The sequence below is a fragment of the Equus przewalskii genome, chromosome 28 (assembly GCF_037783145.1).
Source record: "Equus przewalskii isolate Varuska chromosome 28, EquPr2, whole genome shotgun sequence".
Classification (NCBI taxonomy): Eukaryota; Metazoa; Chordata; class Mammalia; order Perissodactyla; family Equidae; genus Equus; species Equus przewalskii.
In genome coordinates, this window is record NC_091858.1 from 27,118,881 (window position 1) to 27,141,747 (window position 22,867).

The following is a 22,867-nucleotide window of genomic DNA, read 5'->3' on the forward strand; positions in this document are numbered from 1 at the left end:
CTTTATTTTCATCCCCAAATAACAAGACTGAAGATTTCATAGGGAAGAAGAATGCACCAATGCATGATAATGTTAAGATATCATCTTATCTTAAAATGAAAATATGACAAATGAAAATAAAAGCAAAGAAAGATGTGAAACTGATTATTTATTGGATGAAACTTCACTGAGTGCATGTCACCGTTTTCAGGCCAAAAGAGAATGGAGGGACAGAGACAGGACAATATCCCTACACTCGGTTTTGAGTTTAAAGCCAAAATTGTCCTAGGTATGGAAAACCAAGGCAATATGTTCTTTTCCAGCACGACTATCTAAACCTTATGATCTTTTACAAACTTACGTATTGAGCTTTTTGTAAAATGTTTTTAACCTGAGAGGTGAGAGTTCTGTAAGAGTTAAAAGCGTGGATTCTGGAGTCAGCAAGGTCTGAAGTGACATCTCCATTCCACTCTTTCCTGGTTGTGTTACTCAAGCTTTAAGATACTCACCTGTAGCAAGATGAGACAGGTGCTTGACCCTTAGAGTAGTTACGAGCCTTAAATGAGATGGGATGGTGCAATGGTTAGCCAAGTGCCAGCACATAGTAATTATTTTCTAATAAGCTACTAATGGTTGTACTATTATCAAGAGTTTGTGAAGATCAAATGGAAATGTTGCAGCCAGCTCTTATTCACCGCTAGAATAGATTCAAGAGTCTGACTGCAAATCAACTTTTCTATATTTCCAGTCTTTCTTCTCCCAATCTACTTCTCCCCTTATATTTTCGCCTGCTCCTTCCCATATTTCTGTAGAACATATAAATATATAGAAAATATATAATGTAACATTTTATATTATATATATTATATAAGTTTTATATAATATATAAAACATATTTTATATAAATATATTTATATTATATAACACATATAATATATTATAGTGAGTGACAGAATATTATATATATCTATATTTTAATTTCTATTAAATTCTTGTATTGCCATTTATCTCCTATTCTATCTTATCTTTCTGATTAGGTTTATAAGCTCTTAGAGGATAGGTGTTGAAATCATCTTACTTTTAGGCAAAATCTTATGGTTCTACTTGATACCTCATGTAATTGAGCAGTTAATGTTTCCTTTTCAGACTAAGGATACATTTAAGTTGATTTTATTATTATTTTTTTAATATTGCAGCATGTAAAGACAGAACAGATCTGTGGTAATGCTTAAACAGCAAAATCTTAAAAAGAAAGACTGCCATTTAATTATTGTGGCATCACTTTTCTACTCTCTGTTTCTCTTCCATCCGTCTCTCTCCCCCATTTCAAGGACCAGCACACCTAGACTCCTTTTAAATTATGTGTGTGAGGTATTTTTGGCTTTTGAGAAAATGTTGCCTTATTTGGAACCCATAGTGGAGAAGAGACATAAGAAAAAGCAAGGTTCAGAAATTAAGTGATCAGTCACTGAGCTATCAAAAAGTGGAGTAGCAATCAAATTCGCTAATAACTGAAAATGGTTTCACTCTTTCTGCATTATTTTCTCTTAACGCTAATGATTCACACTGAAGATTCCGTCTGTATTTTGAAAACAATCAAGTGTCTTAGATTAATGGCATGATCTGTCAGTGTTTTCTCCATTACTCAGAAGAAGGGGGACCTGTGATAAGGCTGGCTGCTCCATTCATGGCTTTTCTCACTGGTTCCTGAGAAGGGGGTGTTCAAAGGCCAGATGTAAACGAGCTAGAATTCAATCAAACCCACGGAGAACAGTGACAGCCCCTGTAACGATCCTGAAATTGTAACTAACTTCTTGAAACTCCCTTTTTCCATACATCGTCGGTGTTTTAGACAGGATAAACTAATTTCACAATCCAGGGTCAAAATAAGTGGAAACAAAAAGGAACCAAGCAAAAATACAAAAACAAAAATAAAAACAAAAGCAGGAAAAGCCTCTTCATACCTTTCCCTTAACCTTCTAGAATACATTTACTTAAGGAACCGCTGGCTCCTGCTACATTAAGTACTAGGAAAAAGCTTCTAAAATCCTGCTAGAATAAACACCTTTCAAAATTTGATGCACCTCATGCTCAGTTTATGCAGAGAAACTGATTATCTAGTAGGTTTCTATTTTATACGATCCCTCATGAGTCTCTAGTCTAAACTGAGAAATACATTACCTTGAGTGAAAATAAGATTAATTATATTTAAATAATTCAAAAATAAATATGATATTTGATCGGAATAACAGACCAAATCTAGATTATTTAATGTTCTCTGCATGTTCATTTAAAAAAGTCTCTTTTTAACTTCTTAAAAGAATGTAACCATTTTATATACAATTGGAAAACAAAGAAAATTTTAAAAATGTCCTTGATCACATCACCCCAAAGTGACACAGATATTAACATGTCTGAATATCATTAGTTTTGTTTGATAGTTGAAATCATAGTGTACATTTAAATTTTTGATAGTTGACATAAATGCATATACTTAGTTTAAATTCTGATTTTTCCCCTTTTAATAAGAACATGTCTCCTTGTTATGACACTGTCCTTATTAGTATCAATGGCTGATTATTGATATTGACTATCCAATAAATAAGTCAAGGTTTATCTAAGAATTCTCTTGCCATTGGATATGAATTTCCAAGTGTTTCATAAAGACACCAAGCAGCTGTCCTTTACATTGTGATTATGGGAAAACCATTAGAAAAGAACATATTTTAATTTCTCCTGTAGAAGAACATCTTTCTATGCAAATCCATTTCATGTCTAAATTAAGAAATAGAACTCCATGTATTCTTACAATTACATGTATGACATCCTTTAAGATTTATACTCAGAGTTACACAGATAGGACACAGACTAGTAGAATAAATATCAACTCATACATTCCAAAGAGAGTCTTTTCACTAAATATTATTGCTAACGTCCGCTATCAGATGAAGACATCTGGCAACAGTTAGCCAGATAACATCAAATTACCTTCATTCCTTCCTTCAGCAATTCGGTCGCACAACCCTTGAATCCCTCCTTCTTGGAAACGTTTTGTAGGTGGCTGGCAATTTTGTCAGAGTGAGGCAAAGCAGGCAAGACATCCTAGAGATTATGCGCTACCTAATCGGCCTCTTACAGCTCTCTCCATGAGGAAAAGTCTCAGCTCTAATTCTCTCCCCTAAAGTGTGACCACCATAAGAACTTCCTGTGGTTCCTCCACGGTGACAAACAGCACATTCAAATATGAGTGGATAAAGAGGAGGAGCAAGAGATAGAGTTGATGCACCGAACCCCAACTGGTAGTGGAACGGTGTACTTTTCAGATATAGGTACTTATAGAAGTTTTTCTCTGTAAAAGATTATTCTGACAGGATGAAAAAAATATCATAAAACGGTTTCCCTGTAAGTAATGACTTGGGGAGAAGGATTACATAAAGGTAGAATATATAAATGGGATAAATAGACAGTTTAGCCCAGATTTGATGAGGCTCCAGGCTTCTTGGGGGGTAGCTTTTGAATCTGGGACAAGAAGATTGTGTCTAATCGAAATTCTATACCATATTCCACCTTGTCGAGCGCTGTGCGCTAGGCCAGCTTTAGGCTACATCGTTTCTTGGGTGAGGTTGTCAGGGAAGCAGGTCTATTCTCGGAAATTTTCTTTTCCCAGTCAGGCACTGGTGCCCTCCTTTCCTCTTTTGTAATCCCCAGGTCAAAACTAAAATGTGAATGGCTGATGACAGTCTAAAGTGTTACACCTCCCGGGGGAAGAGAATCTGAATTGGCATCGAAGCTTTAAGCTAATGGGTGAAGTTCAGATGGAGAAATCCCAAGTATCAGGAGACGTTCTTTTTATACTTCGGCAGGTACAGGAGGATTGGGGGGCGCACCAATGCCTTCCCAGCATCCTAGTCCCACATGTGACCCACAATCTTCCACGCTGTTTATATTTAAGGCCAAAATCTTATAAGTACATACTGTATGGCAACATTTCTTTTGGTCAGGAGGAGGGAGTCTGTTGATGATCCAGAATTCTCTAGGCTTGAGGCAGAATCCTGTCTATTCTCTTTGTCTTCTGTTGGCTCAGATTCATTTATAGGGTGGATATAAAGAACATTGGTATTGACTTTAGGAATCAGACCTCCCTATGAATGTAACTCACTAGTCACATCTTAGGCAAGTCGCTTAAATTTTCCCAGCCTGAATTTTTTGTTGTTGTTGTTAAAATATAAATAATAGTTCCTACCATCCATTTGTTGTATGGATTCAATACAGTATATGTAAATTCCCTTGCATGTTGCCTGGTGCTAACAGGCGCTCAATAAATGCATCTCTTCTTTTTCCTTGGTTACATATTTCTAAGGTATTAATGGTTATCAGGTCAGGGGACTTTAAAAGTAATGGCTATTAATATTTTTAGCTGGTGTGTCTATATGTGTGTGTCTTAGCAACAAGATGCATTTAATGACGATATTCTGGGAAATGAAACAGAAAAACTGCTTTCAATGATTATTACACACTTGCTTTATTAACCCTCATCCCTGTCTTCATTTGAATAATCTGAGTTGTCTGTGTCCACATTAATGATTACAACAGTCCCATGGTCTTTGTAAGAGATAATAGTCTATAGTAGCCAGAATTTATATGAAGGATAGGATCAGGATTTGTCTGAGCAGATTTTATCTTAAATATTTAAAGACTAAGCAGTAACCATTAATTTTAGTGTGAATCGAGAGACTACATTTTAGCACGCAACTTCAAAAAATTATCACTAAGTACCATATGACTCTGAAGGGAAAACTAGACATTAAAAATCGCGGATTTTTTTCAACCTTAATAAATTAGTCCAGAAACTATTGTAGATGTGACACTTTTCAATGGTTCTCTGCATTTTTGGTCTTTTTTCAACTCTTCTGTTTCCCCAAATAGATGTCAAACATCAATATGACCTTTAAATCGGAGAAAATGGTAGTAATATCCAGTATTACAAGAGCAGTAATCCCCCATCCTAAGAGTGTATCACGATCGTTTGATCAGGGAACTATTTAAAAACACAAATTCCTGACTGCCATTCCAGACTATAAATTGCAATCTCCCTGGAGGGAAACATGTGTCACTATTAAAAAAACAATCTTCACAGGTAGTTCTTATTAATCGCCAACTCTGAACGTGTTGTAGTATGTGTGATTGCAATGCAAGGGCTAACACAAATGTGCAGCCCCCTGGTTGTCTTTGTGCAGACTAATAATCAAGAGGGACAGTGGAGGGTGGGAATTGACCCTTGTTGAATATGTCCTACTAGTCACATGTAGTGCTAAACATTTTTTCCCACTTAAACATTACTATAAATTCGTTCCATTGTATCTATTTTGCAGTTGGAAAATATGGCTTAGGAAGGTGAGTGACTTTGCCTAGTTGTGACATTTATACACTTCACCAATGGTGGAGCATGTGTAGGAACTCAGGTCCATCTCAGAGTTGCTGTTCTCCGCTGGACCACACTGCCGAACAGCGATGATAGGAATTTACTGGGTTAGATCTTGTGGTAACTCTTGTTCAAACTCTTCTCTGTTAACTGCCTTTGTCCTTGTGCAAAATGTAAAGCCACAAAACAACGATTCCTTTCCTAACATATGAAAAATTCTTATTAGGTAGAAGGTACTGGGCAAGCAGCAGAGAGTAACGTAAAGAACAATGAGAAAATGATCCTGCCTTCAGATGGCCTACGATCTGGTTGTGATTACGACAAATCCACAAGGAAAAATAAAAAAACAAAGAAGGAAGTAAATGAAAAGTACTAAGCAGGTGGCAGAGAAAATATTACATTTCATCAAATTTACAGTGAGTTGTAAGATTGTTATTATTAAGGACACATATTCTTGTGTATCCTATTAAGAAAGAAAAAAAACCCACACAACTTAAGTTTAACAGCATACTTTAATGTTAGTCCTGCAAATACATGATTGAGTCCTACCTGCTTTTGTTGCTTCGAAATTTCTTTCATCCACCCTTAGGGTTGGTGGTACCCCTGCCATCAATTGCATGGCTTGGCATGCGATAGCAATCCTTTTGCAAGCATCTCAGTAATAAAACAACCCGGCTTCATCCACCTGTGGGTATTTTCCTTTCCTGGGTTCCATAAAGCGCTTGATTGTTAGTTTGCAATAATTGCTTCACTAATATCAAATTCATTACCCTCTGCTGTTTCTGTGCTTTCTGCATATACAATAACTTGTGTTTCAGTAGTGAAGCATACTGTAGTTTTTTAAAGGCATTTTAAATAGCAATTAACTTCAACATGTTGAGTGTTAACTGGGTACATAACTCAGTTGAAGAAATGAAAGGAGTAACAGTTATGATGAAGGTAGCACATGCCCAGGCAAAGACCATGCCCTTAGGACTTCTGACTCATAAATTGTAAGGGGCATCTGGATTTCGGAGACATTAAAAGGAGAAAAACCATACATCTAAAATCAATTTATAATGGTAATTAAAGCCTAATAAAGACTTTTGAATGGGATGTGAATGGAAAGCCTGGTCGAGGGGTTAATTCTGACTTCCTCGGGGATGCTTAGGTTAAATGGATGCAGAGGAGAAGAGGCAGAACCCCGGGAAGAATTGCTGGAGCAAAAGGTGCCATGGAGAAAACATCAGGAATGCTCAGAAGGCAATCCACAGACACCAGAAAGCATGGCATTTAAAACATGCCTATGTATTAGGATCTAGAGGCTCCCACTCTTTCGCGTGGAAGATTTGATGCTTTCTACTGCCTGTGTAATACAGTGCAAAATCTTCAGAGCAGAACCCAAGGCCTTCCATGAATTGTCCTCAAACTCCCATTTCCAATTTCTCCTCCTCTCAGCTTCACTATCACCTTCCTTTCTCTGTGCACCGCCTGGAGTGCACTTTTATCTGAATACAGGTTCTTTGAATATATTGACCTCTTCTAATGCACAATGATGGAAGGAATGGACATTTCACGACCAGTAAACTCTTCCATAAGACAACTAAGCAAAAATCACCTGGTGGTGCACGCTGGCCAGAGACACTTGCGGAAGCAGGTGTCGCTCAACTGTTTGTGACCCCCTGTTAGATTTGTGGTCAGCCTTAAGAAGAGTCACCCTATTACCAATTGCTTCATGCAAAAAGAGGGAGCAGAGCCATTAAGGGCCGCCAGTGTGACACAGCTATTGAATTACTTTTCTCAGTGTGTTATAGTTCGTGCTTTTCCACTACGGAGAAAGAAAACTAGGTGGTTAGTTTGATTGTGCCCTGTGCATGTTTATGTGGTATTATTCATGAGGCTAGACACAATCTCAGCCAAGTCATGGTTTGTGTCACTTTAGCGAAGCATTTCTTTGAAAATTTCAGGCAGCGTCATTGCATTTTAAAGATACATAATAAATTGCTATTAGGATCTGGTTAGGAGGTTTGCTGGGGTGTGAACTGACCACTTTGTTCCTTTCTCTTTTGTCAATAGTTGCTTCAAACCTCAGTCTGCAGAACACAAACGGATGCGCTGGAATACCAAAGGCTGTAGGTTTATTACTATACATTATGAATAATTTAATGCAGTAACAAAATAACACACTGATAAAAGCCAACAAGTAATAGTCTATTCATAGCTGACTGGATAATCAAAGTCATTGTAGGTGCTTTTTCTAATACTAATTTAAAATTTGCATGATGGCTTTTTGCCTTCCCACATGATAACCTCCTCTTTGATGAGGTATACTGTACACCCTTTAGAGTTCTTTCCAATTGGGTTCAAAAGTACACTTTAGCTATATGCAACAGAAGGAAAATAATTCACAGGGAAAGAGTAATTTTGCCTTAACTCTTTCATCTTTTCCTTATTCTCTTGGTCTAGTATTTGCAATTCTACTGCCTAAAGGTTTCCTATAAAGTTCCACAATGATCATACTAACTTTAGAAAACACTATATAACATCAGAGTATCATAAAAAAGTTATAATTAGGTCATTGAGAATTGCAATTTTCAAATATATCCTGCATTTATTGTAAAACTTGTTGGCCACACTTTGTAGACTGCCAACTTGCTTGATTGCAGTTTCCACTGATGTATAGGTTACAATGCAAATTTTTTACCCTTCTCCAGGAAGTCTGTCTACTAGAAGAATTGGGTGGCTTTTCCAGTTGCTCTTAGATATTTTGCTTTGTCTTTATAACCAGAGAAACACACTATTTACAGCCTTTGGCAAGAGGATGTCATCCTACCTGAGAAAACTGGACGAAGCCCCTTCCTTGTGATCTTTGAATGGGTTCTTTGAATCACTGGGTTGTTTTTTGTTTTGTTTTGGTTTTGAATCTTTGCTGTCTGTAACAGACAAAGAAGGAACAGCTCAAGGTCACTTTCAGTTTTTAGAGTGATTTAGATCTTTAGGAAGACATGATACTTTTTTCTTAAGGACTTAGATAACATTTAGCAGATTAACTAATCGCAAGGGACTTATTTAGGCATTAGGAAAAAAATAAAAAGATATCCCCTATTCTTTTCTCAGAACATGTGCTTGATCAAGAACAGAATCAATGTGCTCTAATCAGCAACCACACAAAACAAGTGTCAGAAAGGCTGAGATGTTTGCGGAGAGAAATCTCTTGGGATCACTTTGCAGGTAGAGGAAGAACGGAAAATACAGCCAGAGCATCTCCTGAGGATGAGGGCGTGGGTCCAACCTGCTCTTAGCCTATCTCTGTGGCTTCTGCAAACCTCACTTCCAGCAGGAAAATTACTAACACTTTTTAGTAGAATCCAAGTGTTTTTATCTGATCGCCACTATTCTTATCTGAGGATTAAAATCAGTATGTCAGTCAGTGACAGCATCATAGAACTATGCCAATCTTTAAGTAATCAAAGCAGAAAATCTCTCAAATCAGGTGATAAAATATACAAGTAATGAGATTGATTTCATTCTGTTTCTTTCAGAGCAGCTGAATCGTAAAAGACGACATGAAAAGAAAAGTAAGCCTTTTCTGAAATGTCTTGGGTGGTGAGGTATGCTTTTTCATTTAAATTTAGACCCCAGCTCAAAAATATTTGAAGATAATTAATAGCAAATAGACTTGCCTAGAGAAGTAAGTATTTATTTGGGTGCTATTCAATATGCTATCCACCAAACCATCAACGAAGTAATTACAATTGCTCTTTTTCATTTTTCTTAAGAAAAGCTTCAAGTTAAATTTTATGCTTAAATATAGATATTGAAACTCTTTGCATCAGTTCTTGATGACTGTGAAATCTGGAGTTTATTTGCAAACCATCAGATGTCGTGTCAAATGCAAACAGAGAATAAAATATTTTTTCCTCTATTTAAGTTTTTGAATTAAGAAATTACAAATAGTTTATGTATTCAATAAGTACTTGTTAGATATCTGCTTTACGCGAGGTCGCAAATTATTCCCAGAGGATAAAACAAAAATGAAGAAGACCATTTCCTTCAAGTCTAGGAATTTATGATCTAATAAGGCTTTTAATGTCTTCATGCTAGTCTCCTTTTTATTTTGCTAAAAAACTCCCCATTAAAATAGCAGAATTTACATTTAGTAAGTTACGTCTAACTAAAAGTGTCGTCTGCGGGACTATGGGAATGACAGAGAAGTGACATTTATTTAACACCTACTCATGTCAGTCACTATACTAGATACTTTACAAGCATAATCTCACTTCAGAAAAATAGTTTCTTTTAAAACAATTTCAAATTTACAGAAAAATTGAACAAGTGCCAAAAAAATTGTACAAGGACACTGAGAGATCTTGTTCAAATTTCACTCACTTTCCCAATGATGTCCTTTGCAGCTGAAGGCTCCAATCTAGGATCACGTACTGCACTCATTTGTCATGTCTGCTTAATCTCCTTCCATCTGGGACCATTCCTCAACTTTCACGACTTTGACATTTTTGAAGGTTATAGGCCACACACATTTTGTAGAATGCCCATCAGTCTGGATTTGCCTAATGTTTTCTCATGATTAGATTCAAATTATGCATTTTGGGCTGGAACAGCCCAGAAGTCAGGCCATGTACTTCTCATTGTGTCATATTGGTGGTGCACCAGGTCCATTTGTCCCATTACTGGCAATCTCATTTTAAATAAATTTTATTTTTTCATTACAAGAATATATAGTCCATACTAAAACTCAAATATCACAAATATTACTAATGTGCAAAAGGAGAGTTAATTATGCTTTCTAGCCCCATAACTACTCTAGTAGACTGGCATAAAATCATCCTACTCTTTTCTGTTTGCATACTTTAATATGCAATGACCCTGCTTGTATGTTTCAGATTATCTCTTTCAATTCCCACAAACTTTTTGAAATTTTTTTTGGTGAGCAAGATTCACCCTGAGCTAACATTCACTGCCACTCCTCCTCTTTTTTTTTTTGGCTTGAGAAAGATTCACCCTGAGCTAACATTTACGCCAATCTTCCTCTACTTTAAATGTGAGATGCCTTCACAGCATGGCTGATGAGTAGAGTAGGTTGACTCCCAGGATCTGAATCCACAGAAGCCAGGCTGCCAAAGCAGAACACATGGAACTTTAACCATTTGGCCACGGTGCTGGCCCCTCCCACCAACTTATTTATTTATTTATTTATTTTTAAAGATTTTATTTTTTTCCTTTTTCTCCCCAAAGCCCCCAGGTACATAGTTGTGTATTCTTAGTTGTGGGTCCTTCTAGTTGTGGTATGTGGGATGCTGCCTCAACTCAACCACTCAGCCACGGGGCTGGCCCCTCTCCCACCAACTTTTTTTAACTGCCATTTGCTAGTTAGGACATTTGCCCAAGGTCACCCACATAGGGAACTAGGATGTGAAAGAGATCTTTTGACACCAAATCCCATGTCATTTTATTTATTGAGTTATAAAGTACATTTGTACATAAAGGCATTATATATCAGGCATTTAAACCAGGTATCTTTAATGTCTGTGAATAAAACAATTTTTTTTTAATTAACAAAATTGTAAAAGGAATTGTTAACTATAGGAAAGACAGTGCCCAGTTTTGGTGAGGAATATAATTTCCTATCATCTTTGCAGTATTGATCACAGTACTTTTTAAATATACGACTGTTCCCTGATCCTCTGGATGGCTTTCTATTCATATTTTTACTTTCACTTTGTCTATTTGTTGCCAAATATTTAAAATCTTATAACCAGCGTGTTGTGTTGAAACCAGTCCTGGGGTAAATATTAAAGAAACGGGATCCTATCTCTAGTCTGTCCCTACCTAGCTAAGTTCTTAGGTAGTTTTCTTAATTCCTCGGTGCCTCGGTTTTCTTTTCTATAAAATCAAGAGATTCTGTCCTTGCTTTTCTATGATTATGCAAATTAGTACAATGGAGAAATGAATTTATGAACAGATAGGAATCACTTATTTTCTCTTCCATCTCCTTTTCTTCTTCCTTCTCTTCCTCCTCAACTTCCACCTCATTGTCCTATGACAAATTTCGCCATGCTTCTTAGGGTACAGGGACCATTACTCACCGCTATGGGAAGGTAACTCAGTTTTTCTCTGAAGGCTCGAGGGATCTATATCAATTGCCCCATCCTTGAAGCCAAACTCTTTACTCCCTGTCTTTCTGTTTCTCACTAAATGACGTTTAAGTGCTTTGAGGACCCTGACCTTAGAAAAAACAACACTGAATAGGGAGGGAGCTGTTGGGTGGCCTGGAGAAGAAAGCAACTTTGATTCCTGTCAGAAGGGTCTTTCAGTTGTGAAATGCCACCTTAACATCATTTCCCAATAGATGGCTTTGCTTAGTTAAACTTCCCATATCTGAACATCTTCTTCCTCCTTGTCTTCCCACCCATCTCTATCATCCTTCCCCTCCTCCACTTACTCCCACCATTGCTCTTTCTCCTAGAATAAATTTCAGGTTTCTTTCTAGGAAGGCTCTGTTGCCTTTTCCTCTCTAACACCTGTACTTCCTTTAGCAAGAGACAGAAATGAGTTATGCATCATCCCTGGGCAATACAAAGTTGCATGAAGTTTACACTTGGGCTTCCAGAGAGATATTGGTTATTTTCTTGAGATTGGGTTCTTGAAAAGAGAGGATGGTGAGAACATGAAAGCCCTGTGTGCTTGAAAGGCGCAGAAAGGCATGGAGCAAATTGGACACCCCTGAAAAAGTGAAAGAAGTTCTTGCAGGGGTTGCCTTGATTGTGATGCCTCCATCAGTAGTGAAAGTACAGGACTCTCTCTTTCTCTCTCTCTCCATTCGTTTATTGAATCATTCATCCATTCATCAAATACCAAGTGCTACAATGCGAGGCACTGTGGCAGGAGTTGGAATAGGAATACAGAGACAACTAAGACTCAGTTCTTGCTGTCAAGACACTTACTTACAGTATAGTTGGGGGAACAAATTATAGAGTAAAACTCATTTCAAAAAAATATTTTGGCTTTCTCTTCCATGTAGCCAGAATCATATCATAAAATATATATTTATTCTGAAAATAGAGTGTCAAAATTTGTGATCCTGGAACCTGAGCAAGAACAATATTAAGTGCATCTCTGGACCATTAAGAACAAGTTTTGCACAGTGTACATCTTACTAATATTTGCTGACATCCTATACAGTCAATTCAACTATAGTCAATTCAAAATAAACTATAATCAGTTCAAACTAAAATTCAAAACAATACCTTGCAAGGAAAGTGAAGAAAGAGTAGAGAAATTATCAACTTTTCAATGAATTAAATTTCAATTTATCTCAGTGAAATCTAAATTATTTAAATAACTGTACCTTTAAAAAATGTTAAAAAATATACGTACCCTTGGAGAACACAACTGTATAAGATTTGCTATTCTCACTATCTCAAAAAAGAAAAAATAAATGTCTATGGTATAATCTGAAGGAAGCCAAATATCCTGTTTCATTTTTTTACTCTGTTTAAAGGTTACATTAAAACTCACTCGTCTTATTTAGTTCAGGATGGAATAACAGATATTATTGCTTTAAATAAAACATAAATTTTCTTATTGTATTTACTATTCTTTGCATTAGAAGAAAAATATTCAACAAATTCTTAGTTCAAATCAATAAATGTTCTTTATCAATTTCTTCCAGGACGAAGTCCATGTGCCATTTGTAACTCTCATATTTAGGGAAATGCTGCTTATTGGAAGTAGCTTGGTATAATGAGTAGTTAAGTCAACAGAATCTGGTGTCAGAAGGTCTAGATTTAAATCCTGGTTTTTCCTTTCTGTAGTTCTATAAATTCCAAATCCTTCCTGTCCTAGCACTATTGTGAAGACTAAATGATTGGGGCATCTAGATGAATTCGTTGACCCCAGAATTGAGCAAGTGATAAATGAATACTTGTTAAGTAATAGTAGAAGTATGTTTTACTTAACATGCATTTTTTTACATCCATTGAGAATCTTAGATCATTAGAACACCATTTCTTAGTAAGTAAATCCATTCAAGATTTAGGTCAACAATTTTATAATTAAAAAATATGGCTTATTGGTCTCAAAATCTATTTTATTTAAATTTTTTATAAAGTAGCACTGAACTGAGGAGAGAACACTGCCCAGCTAGGATCCATCCTGTTCAAATCACAACCTTATGACCTGGCTGTGAGAGTCTTATAAGATGTGTTTTGGTCTTGGCCTTGATTTCAAGCGTCTGCTTCAAATCTAGGGTAATTTCCAGACAGTGTTTTCAGCTGCTCTGAAGTAAAGAAGTTTTTTATTATAGCACCAGTGTGAGTCCTGCTTAAGTATGGGAGCCCCATAGTAGTTCTAGAGGCAAGTGTGCCATTGTGTCTACTCACGTTCGAATTGTCTTCTATTTTCTCATTCTGGGGGTTTCTTGAAGGTTCCCTGAGATATGCTCTGCCTGCATATTACAAATCTCTTTGACCACCAAACATCTCACTATCCCTTGCTCACTGACAGAAGATGGATTCTAATGTGTGTGGGGGCACTAGGAGTACCCTGAGAGGTGACAAATGAAAATTGGCCAGTCTGGGAAATTTCCAGGAAATCTGCCAATCTTCATCATGTGTTCTTTAGGCATCAATCAGAGGTCATAAATTAGAAGTTTACTGCTCGATCTGGCCTGTTGATGTTTTTCTGTTGGGCCCACATTGTATTTTAAAATATTTTAAATTAGTCGCTCACATTTAAAAATTAAGAAATTTGATATAAAACTTGCATATTTGAAAGTTGCTAAGAGTAAATCTTAAAAGCTTTCAACACAAGAAAAAAAATTCTTTAACTATGTAAGGTGATGGATAGTTTTTTTGTTTGTTTGTTTTAAGTTTTGTATTACTGTTTATTTACTATTATGAAACTTTTGATCCTTCAGGATTATAAAGCCAAGGGACTTTTCTTTTATTGTTGTTGTTATGTCCTGCGTTATGTAAGTCAGTACTGTCTCCTCCTTTGGTACTCAGTATGTAGTGTATTTCAAATAAGTGAAAGCAATCTACAATCTGTAAGGTTAAAAGATAAAGATTCTGAGGAAAGATAAATTTTGGCTGTGCTTTGAGCAGAAAGAAGAAAGGATTGGAAAAGAAATATCTCAGATATGGAGTTGATAGGTACAGACACAGAACAATTAAATTATGAATGGTGGTTAAGAGGATGACCTTATATATTTCATTGAAGTGGAAATGATCAGTATATAATTTTTAAAATGTTGATGAAATGAGTGTTTCAAAATAATGAAACACTTGAAAGTGACGGATGTTAACTAGACTTATTATGGTGATCATTTAGCAATATATACAAATATCAAATCATTATGTTGTACTCTTGAAATTAATATAACGTTGAATGTCAGTTATATCTCAATTAAAAAAGAAAATCTGCATTTCTGGCTTCTCTTAAAAAACCAGAACTCACCAAACTGGTCAGTCCCATGTCCCTGTGGCTGGGGAGCTAAGCAGAGGCCCTATTTTAAAGTGGTGAAGACCATGGACACTGGGTTTACTTCCTGGTTCTACTCCTTGGCTGTGTTCCTTAGGCTAGTGACTTACCTTGTCTACGCCTCCATTTCCTTGACCTTAAAATGGAGATAATCATTGTACCTCCTCATTCAGGCTATTGTGGAGATTGAATAAATCAATATCTGTAAACTAAACAGAAGAGTACCTGGCCCATAATTATTAGTATAAATACTAGCAATTCCATTGCGTGCTCCATTTGGACCTTCAGCTTTCTATACCTATTGGCCCCATTTCATCAACTATTTTATAACTTATAGATGTTTGAATGTAAATGTTCACCATTTTTTTCCTGAAATAAAGTGGTGGATATAGACTAACTAGACTCCATAGACTATGATAAATAAATAGTTCAAAAGTTAAAAAAAAAAGTTTTTATGAGAAAAAGCCAACACCCTAAAAATTGTTAAAATATCTAACTTCCCATTTGGAGAGCCAGATACAGATTTTATAAGTAAGTCATCTGCCAAAGACAGCCAGATTAAAGAATTGGAGACTCATGTTTCCGCATACATGAAAATAGCTTACAAGTGAAAGGCAAGCTTTTGTTTACCACTTTGCTATTTTTAGATTTAGTCATGGAACTCTGGGAGCAGACTGTAGACACAGTCATGCATCCCTTAATGATGGGGATATGTTCTGAGAAATGTGTTTTTATGTGATTTTACCATTGTGCAAACATCATAGAGTGTACTTACACAAACCTAGATGGTATAGCCTACTACACACCTAGGCTACATGGTCTTAATCTTACGGCCCCGCTGTCACATACGCAGTCTGTTGTTAACTAAAAGGTCATTATGCCTCACATGACTATATCGGTCTTTTTTTTTTTAACTGGATTTGAAAGTAATAATGTTTTGGGTTGAAAAGAATGTAAAATTGACTTTCTGATAAGTATTCAACTGCTCAAATTAAAAAACCATTAAAAGTGATTGTGATAAGTAACCATAATACATTTTCCAACATCGTGCTCTCATAGACTTTTTCTCACCAAACGCAGTGGGTTAGACACAGCCCTGGAGGAAGAGTCGGAAGCTCTGAATTTGAATTCTGACGCTGCCACTGATATGTGAGCAAACCCTCTAACCTTTCCAGGACCCTGGTGATCATCTACAAAATAGGGAGTTCTTGTGTTATGTCTGTCACGCAGAGGTGGTATGAGCATCAATTAGATGAATTAAGTGAAGACTATTAATAAATTTTAATAAACTGCATAAGCCTAGTGGTTGTTTGGGTATTTTATACACAAAAGCAAATCAAATCAAATAACTGAATTAATCATTCAAGGAGTTTTAAAGTTTTTAGTTTTTAATGTTTCTTCAAGTTCATTGACATCCTTTTAAATATCTAGCCTATCAGGTTACATATATTGCATCTAACAAAAATGTTTAGCATGTGCTAAACACAGGAGAAAGAAATTGTATAAGCATATCTTCCCAACATCCAAGACTCTATTTTGTACCTACTAATACACAGCTAGTAGAAATTGATGCTGGACTTCAATGTGCTCCCACCACAGTGTTGTCAGTAAAAAGCTATGCTTTCTAGTGGTGAGATGCTGAAAAAAATAATCACCCCATTCATTATTCTGGACAGAGGAGAAACCTCTCCTGGGAAGGCTGTAAAAATCTACTGCAAAGAATAAAGCTATAATATACTGTCAGCAACAATTTGCCTTGGCAGGAGTTGGTCAATATGATCTAATAGTCCCTTTTATTTCTAATTTCTATGATTCTGCTTTTTCAAGCCTTATATAGTTCTCTTAACCCAATTCCGTTACATACTGAGCCAGAATCTCCCAGTGCTTGAACTGCTGTCCATGACTATCAGATCCTTCTGGAAAATACATTAACACTTTGTTCAGTGGGTTAACTCTTTTAGAACTTAAACGTGTTCTGAACTAAACCTCTGTATTTATCTGCAAAATATGATCGTTCTTATGAGTTGATGCATACAGAGTTTTTCTGCAGAGTCAAAATCAGAATGAGCTGGGACTAGAATGAACTACTTTCATTATTTTTAGCTCTTAATGGTCACTGCCTCCAGAATCTCAGACACTCTTTCGTCTGAATGCTGCTGCTGGCCTATCTCCCCACACAGATCTTGCTTCAAAATTCTTAGGATCCCTTAGTGTCTACAGGGTAAAGACTAAATTCACTAAGATGAAAATTCCCACCACGATTCCTATATGTTTGGAAAGAAATTATTTATCGAACACTTATTTGCATCAGGCACGGTTCTAGGGCCTGAGAATACAGCAGCGAAACACAGCAGACATTTCCCTGCTTCGTGGGCTTACCTCCAACAGGGAATCAAAGAGCAAACACGTAAATAAGCAAAACATAGAATATCTAGATAGTGATGAATGCTACAGAAAAAAATAAAGAAGGAAATGACACCAGTTAATGTCCTGAATGGACAGAAGTTCACTTTGGCTAGAGTGGCCAGGCTAGGCACTTATCACATTGTAGTATTTTTATTTTTACCTGTGTGTTCTCCACTCAGAGGAGGAAAACTCTCTTATACATCTTTGTATCTCGAATGCCAGGTAATATTAATAACTATCAGTTAATTAAATGGCACTCTCTGATCTACATCTGTTCTGTTTTTAAAGCTCAGTCACATGCATCTGAATCTACTTTCTAAGTTTAGGAAAGATAACATTGGAGACTCATTCTCGGGCTTCTGATTTTTAGGAAAACCACAAAATACAAGTCCTCTGAGGGCAGGCATATTGCCTGTTTTATTCACAACAGATACCAAGTAGATAGAACTAGGTTGCAGTAGGAGCTCAGTAATTTTTTGAAAGAATGAATGAAACATTTGGGCAAATGAAAATCCAGATGCATAGTCAAGAGAAAAAGACATTAAACTTGCTCTTAGCAGTTATGTTCTATGCTGCTGCTTCACAGAATCTGAAAATGTAAGAGAAAATATATATTTTGTCCTTCTCCATCTAAGATAGGAAATTCTTTTATTGCAAGGAGAGAATGGAACTACAACCACTACTCTCAAAATCTAGCATGTATGGAGTACATGTCTCATTGAAGATGCACAAGAAAAATGATTGACTTCTCTGCTTAAATTAAAAAACAAAACAAACAAAAAAATCCCACAGGCTCTTGTTGACAATTAAAACAGCATTCTTCTACCTAATTACTTGGAATGCCAAAATCCCAGTGGAAGGGAGAGGGGTCAGATCTTAATACTTTTAGTGGTCATTATTGCTCTTTCAAAAATTAGTATCAATGAATTTCAGATGGTTTCCTCTGGAGAAATTTTCCTTGGATGCTAATAGGAGGCAATGAGAAGGGAGAAAGCAGTCTGAGAGTACTGGGATGGGGGTGGAGGAAATTGTTATTGTCTATTTCACATTTTTACCTAGTTCAGATTCTATTTAAATTGCCTTCTGGCAAAAAAAAAAAAATTATTACATAATGGAAATATCCACTAATATCTTATGCAGAACTTTATGAATGGAACTACTTAAAAAACAGAACAACAAATCAAACATGGAAAATCAATGGTTAATAAGATCTTTTGTAAGTTCTAAGTCAGAAGACCTGGTCTCAAGACTCATCTCTATCTTTACTAGTTATCTTTTCCTGGACCATGGACAGCCTCTTTGACAAGTAATTCTGTCGTTTACTCAATGGGGATAATAATACAGCTATCAAGTAAACCTATATGATATTGTGAAACTCAAGTGGAAAAGTGAGAGGTTAATGAAAGAAGAGTGGAAAAATATTTATGCAAATACTAATTGTGGGCCAAATAATAAAACAGACATCTGTCTCTCATGTGCTGATTATGCAGGAAATAAAAATGAGGAACATAAAGTATAATTCTCTTTGCTGCCTATACTTAATTTCCATTAGGATACCTTTGTTTTATAATAATTTAAAAATTATGCATACTTCAAGCTATGTTGATTTTTCCCCCCTCTAATAATGTAGTATCTCTAGTCTTCCTGGCATTATCTAGATTGGATTTTTTTTTCTTCTTTACTGTGGTTCTGAGATACTGGATATAATTCAAAATTATTTTGATTATATAGATGATAATTTTAAAAAGACTACACAATCATAGTGCTTGGTAAAGATATATAACTATTTATAGTTGTTTCAACTCAAATTAAAAATTACGGTTTTGCATGTAGTAGCTTGCAATAAAAGAAAAATTATATGTATCACGGCTGTGTTAGCTGGCTGGTATTGCAGTTACTATTTTCAACTTGTAACAAAGACCATATACACCTCCACAGCTTACGAGCTGAATGAACATACCTTTACTATTTCAGGCAACTCTTATCCAGAGAGGAGAAACTGCAAATAACTTTGTTTGTTTCAGAAATTTCTGAAAGCACAGAACTAGTTACACAGACAGCTCAATTAGACTCGTCAAATCTGCAAGACTCTCTTTAATAGCCTTGTCTGGCCGTGTCTGCCAACCTTTAACCATCAGGTCACGAACTTGCCCAATTTTAATCCAGCTTCTGCCCCAAAGTTTCCAAAATCTCATAAATATTTTGCCTTCCCTTCCTTCTCCAAGATCCTACTAAGATTCTGTAAATGCAGTGATCACTTACTGCAATAAGCAGTAAACACGACTTCATCAACAGGTTATTTTTGTGAGCGATGTTCAGAAAACTGGAATTTGGAAAACTTCAAGAGATTTGAAAGGATTAGCAGGAAATTTATTTATTTATTTTTTTAGTTTGAGGAATTATTCTAATAAATTCAAACATCTTTCAAACCGAATTACGAAGACAAGAAATTAAATTATTATCTACCTGAAGTGAGGCTTTTAATGTTTGACTTGCACTTCTCAATACACTGAATCAATGTTCATTTTCGTATGGAAAAGAAGTACCTGACAAACTAAAAGTTGTCACAGCAAAAGTAGCTAATCACTTTTGCAAACCACATGACCTTTGGTAATATTCATTGAACTGTGCTATGTTTGCAAATGCAACTGATACATATTCTGAATTCTACATTCATTATAATATGTGAGCCATTTTTCCCTTTGTGAGAATTAAAACCCAAGAGGCATGGACTAAGACAAGAGTGTTTTTTCTGACTTTGTTGCACAAGTTTAACTCTTCTCACCTGAAATGGGTGTTACACATATAACAAATAGTGAACAGACTTTCATTATCTATCTATCAATCATTCACATTATAAAGAATCCTTCAGGTGTGTATTTTAAAGTGATGTACTAAAAAATGGAAATTATGCTTTCAGATAAAAGCAGTTCTAAAAATATATTAAATGTAGGTTTAAATTTAGATAATGTGGCAGTAGATTTTACTTAAAAGAGAGAGGATTTGAAAGTGAAGGACAGCAAAAGACGGCCTACAGCCACACCAAACTTGTGTTTGACAAGACATAAGACCCATCACGTCTATGCATAATGGTCTTGAGAACTGTTTATTAATGAAAATGCGGACATAGAGACTGTGGCTGTGTGACACAACTGATCTAGTCCCTGATGTCAACATCTGGTATTGAACGTGGTTGGTGCCTCACAACTCAATGGGAAGCCATTTTTCAAGCTATCATAAATGCTCTTGTTTCTGTAGCTTATGGAGGAGTACTAGAGAATTCTGTCTCACTCTACCTTCCAACAAGTCTGTAGATATTTCCTGTTCATTTAAACAAAAGAACCAGGAGAATTCCCACCTGAGACATCAATTCTCAACCAATCTTGATTTGATGGGTGGGGGTGGTCAGAGTCAAGAGGACAAAGGGTCTAAAGGATAGAGAGATGCCTGAGAGCACATGTAAGTATTTTAACAACAACCAATAAAACTCCTAAGTAGATCTTGGTGGAAATAATGTTTTGAAGTCAGTAAACAGCTGATCACTGGTTTTAAAACTAATGGCAGGTTTACCCCAAAACGGAGAAGGTATTGATAAACATTTTCCATCTCACATAGATAAAAGAGCTTAAGTTTCAAATAATCCCAAAAGAAGTGATACCAAAAAAGTCACTTTAATCATCTAAATATTATGTCAAGTAAAAATGTTTGCCTAGACCCCAAATCACTCACTTCATTAGCTGCATGATAGAGGTCAAGAAGAAAATTAAAACAAATACTGAAATTAAAAATAACTAAACTTATTGTCCCTGTCTCTCCCCAGTGCCTTGAGTCATTATTCTAGTACTAAGTTAGAAGTTCTACCGAACTTATTAACTATTTCGGACCATTAAAATGCTATGTATGCTATTTATTATACTGCTACAATAAAATACTTTTTTTTTTTTGCTGGTAAAGTTTCACTCTGAGCTAAGATCTGTTGCCAACCTTCCTCTCTTTTGTTTTTTTTTTTAAGATTTTATTTTTTCCTTTTTCTCCCCAAAGCCCCCCCCGGGTACATAGTTGTATATTCTTCGTTGTGGGTCCTTCTAGTTGTGGCATGTGGGACGCCACCTCAGCGTGGTTTGATGAGCAGTGTCATGTCCACGCCCAGGATTCGAACCAACGAAACACTGGGCCGCCTGCAGCGGAGCGCGCGAACTTAACCACTCGGCCACGGGGCCAGCCCCCCTCTCTTTTTTTTTTGTTCTCCCCAAAGCCCCAGTACCTGGTTCTATGTTTTTAGTTGTGAGTCCTTCTAGTTCTTCTGTGTGAGCCACTGCCACAGCATGGCTATTGACAGATGAGTGGTGTTGTTCCATGCCTGGGAACCGAACCCAGGCCACTGAAGCAGAGTAGGCTGAACTCTAACTGCTAGGCCATCAGGGCTGGCTCTGCACTAATGTACTTTTTGAAAATTCTCAGTGACTCCAGAATCATCAAAGACACGTAGGAGAACACACTCCTATTAAGTTCAGATGGCCATGCCATCCGTGAAATCAAATTCCCAAATAGTAGGACATTTCGTAGGGCCTCAAGTTTCAGATAGTGGTCAAAAGAGTAGAGATCGTAAGGCACCAGAAAAAGTAGAGATAGAGGCCATTCTAGGTGAAACATTGTGTTTTACTAGTCACGTGAGTATCATTACTCCTTCCTCTTATTATCTGTGTGTTAATATCATCAGAAAGCCTGACCAGGCGTTCTTGCTAGTGATGATGCCTGTGCAGACTGCCGTTGGATTGACAGCTGCAAATGTTCTTTTTGGGCCCAATTCCAAGCCTCACTCTAACACTGGAGCCTGTGGAAAGCTTAGCAAGATCATTACATGCCAGAATGTGACCATCTTTGGGTAACTGTTCTAAAACCGGATGTGTTTGTGTTTTCTTAATATTTAGAGAGGTTACAATTTTAAAAGTGTGTCTCTACTTACATATGGTTTAATAGGTTGCCCTATTTTGAAAAATTCATTCTAAATGTCAAAAATCTCATGGAACTCTCATTTTTAGTAGTTCCACTTTGACTGCCTGTTGAGTGAAACAAAAATATTGACTAAATATACTATACACAGACATGTTTTAGGTAGATCTGTGTTTTATTTATCATAACACCTATATGCAATAAATGGTATTACACAGAGACAAACTATTTATTTAGGTTCCAGAATATGCTTGTTGGGAGCAATCCATATGTGTACTAAATCTGATATTCCTCTAAATATCTACAACTCACAGGTTGGAAACAACAAGCATAAAGAACAGCTAAGTATTGAAAATCAGATAAACCTAGCTTTCAAACCGCACTAGGGTGTTAGATGGACAGATAGACAGATAATAGATATAGAGATATGCACAAGTATATATCGCCTTGAGCAAGTCACTTAACTCTTTCAACTTTAGTTGTCTAATTTCTAACAGTTTTGGTAAGAATTAAATAATATAACTTAGGCAAAAGCTGTAGCACACTTCTTGGCCCATTGGAGGTATTCAATATATCTTAGTTCCTATCCTGTCTCTCTTTTAAATGTCTGAAATTTTTAGATTCTCAGTA

General features: G+C 36.3%; 1 protein-coding gene across 1 annotated transcript in view; it reads right to left on the reverse strand.

Annotated features, from left to right (window-relative positions):
• Positions 1 to 22,867, reverse strand: part of TENM3 (teneurin transmembrane protein 3) — a 2,420,957-nt gene that overhangs the window by 1,338,933 nt on the left and 1,059,157 nt on the right. The window contains exon 5 of the mRNA XM_070598205.1: positions 8,214 to 8,313. The gene's annotated coding sequence lies outside the window, so the exon portion shown is untranslated. The remainder of the gene's footprint in view (positions 1 to 8,213; positions 8,314 to 22,867) is intronic.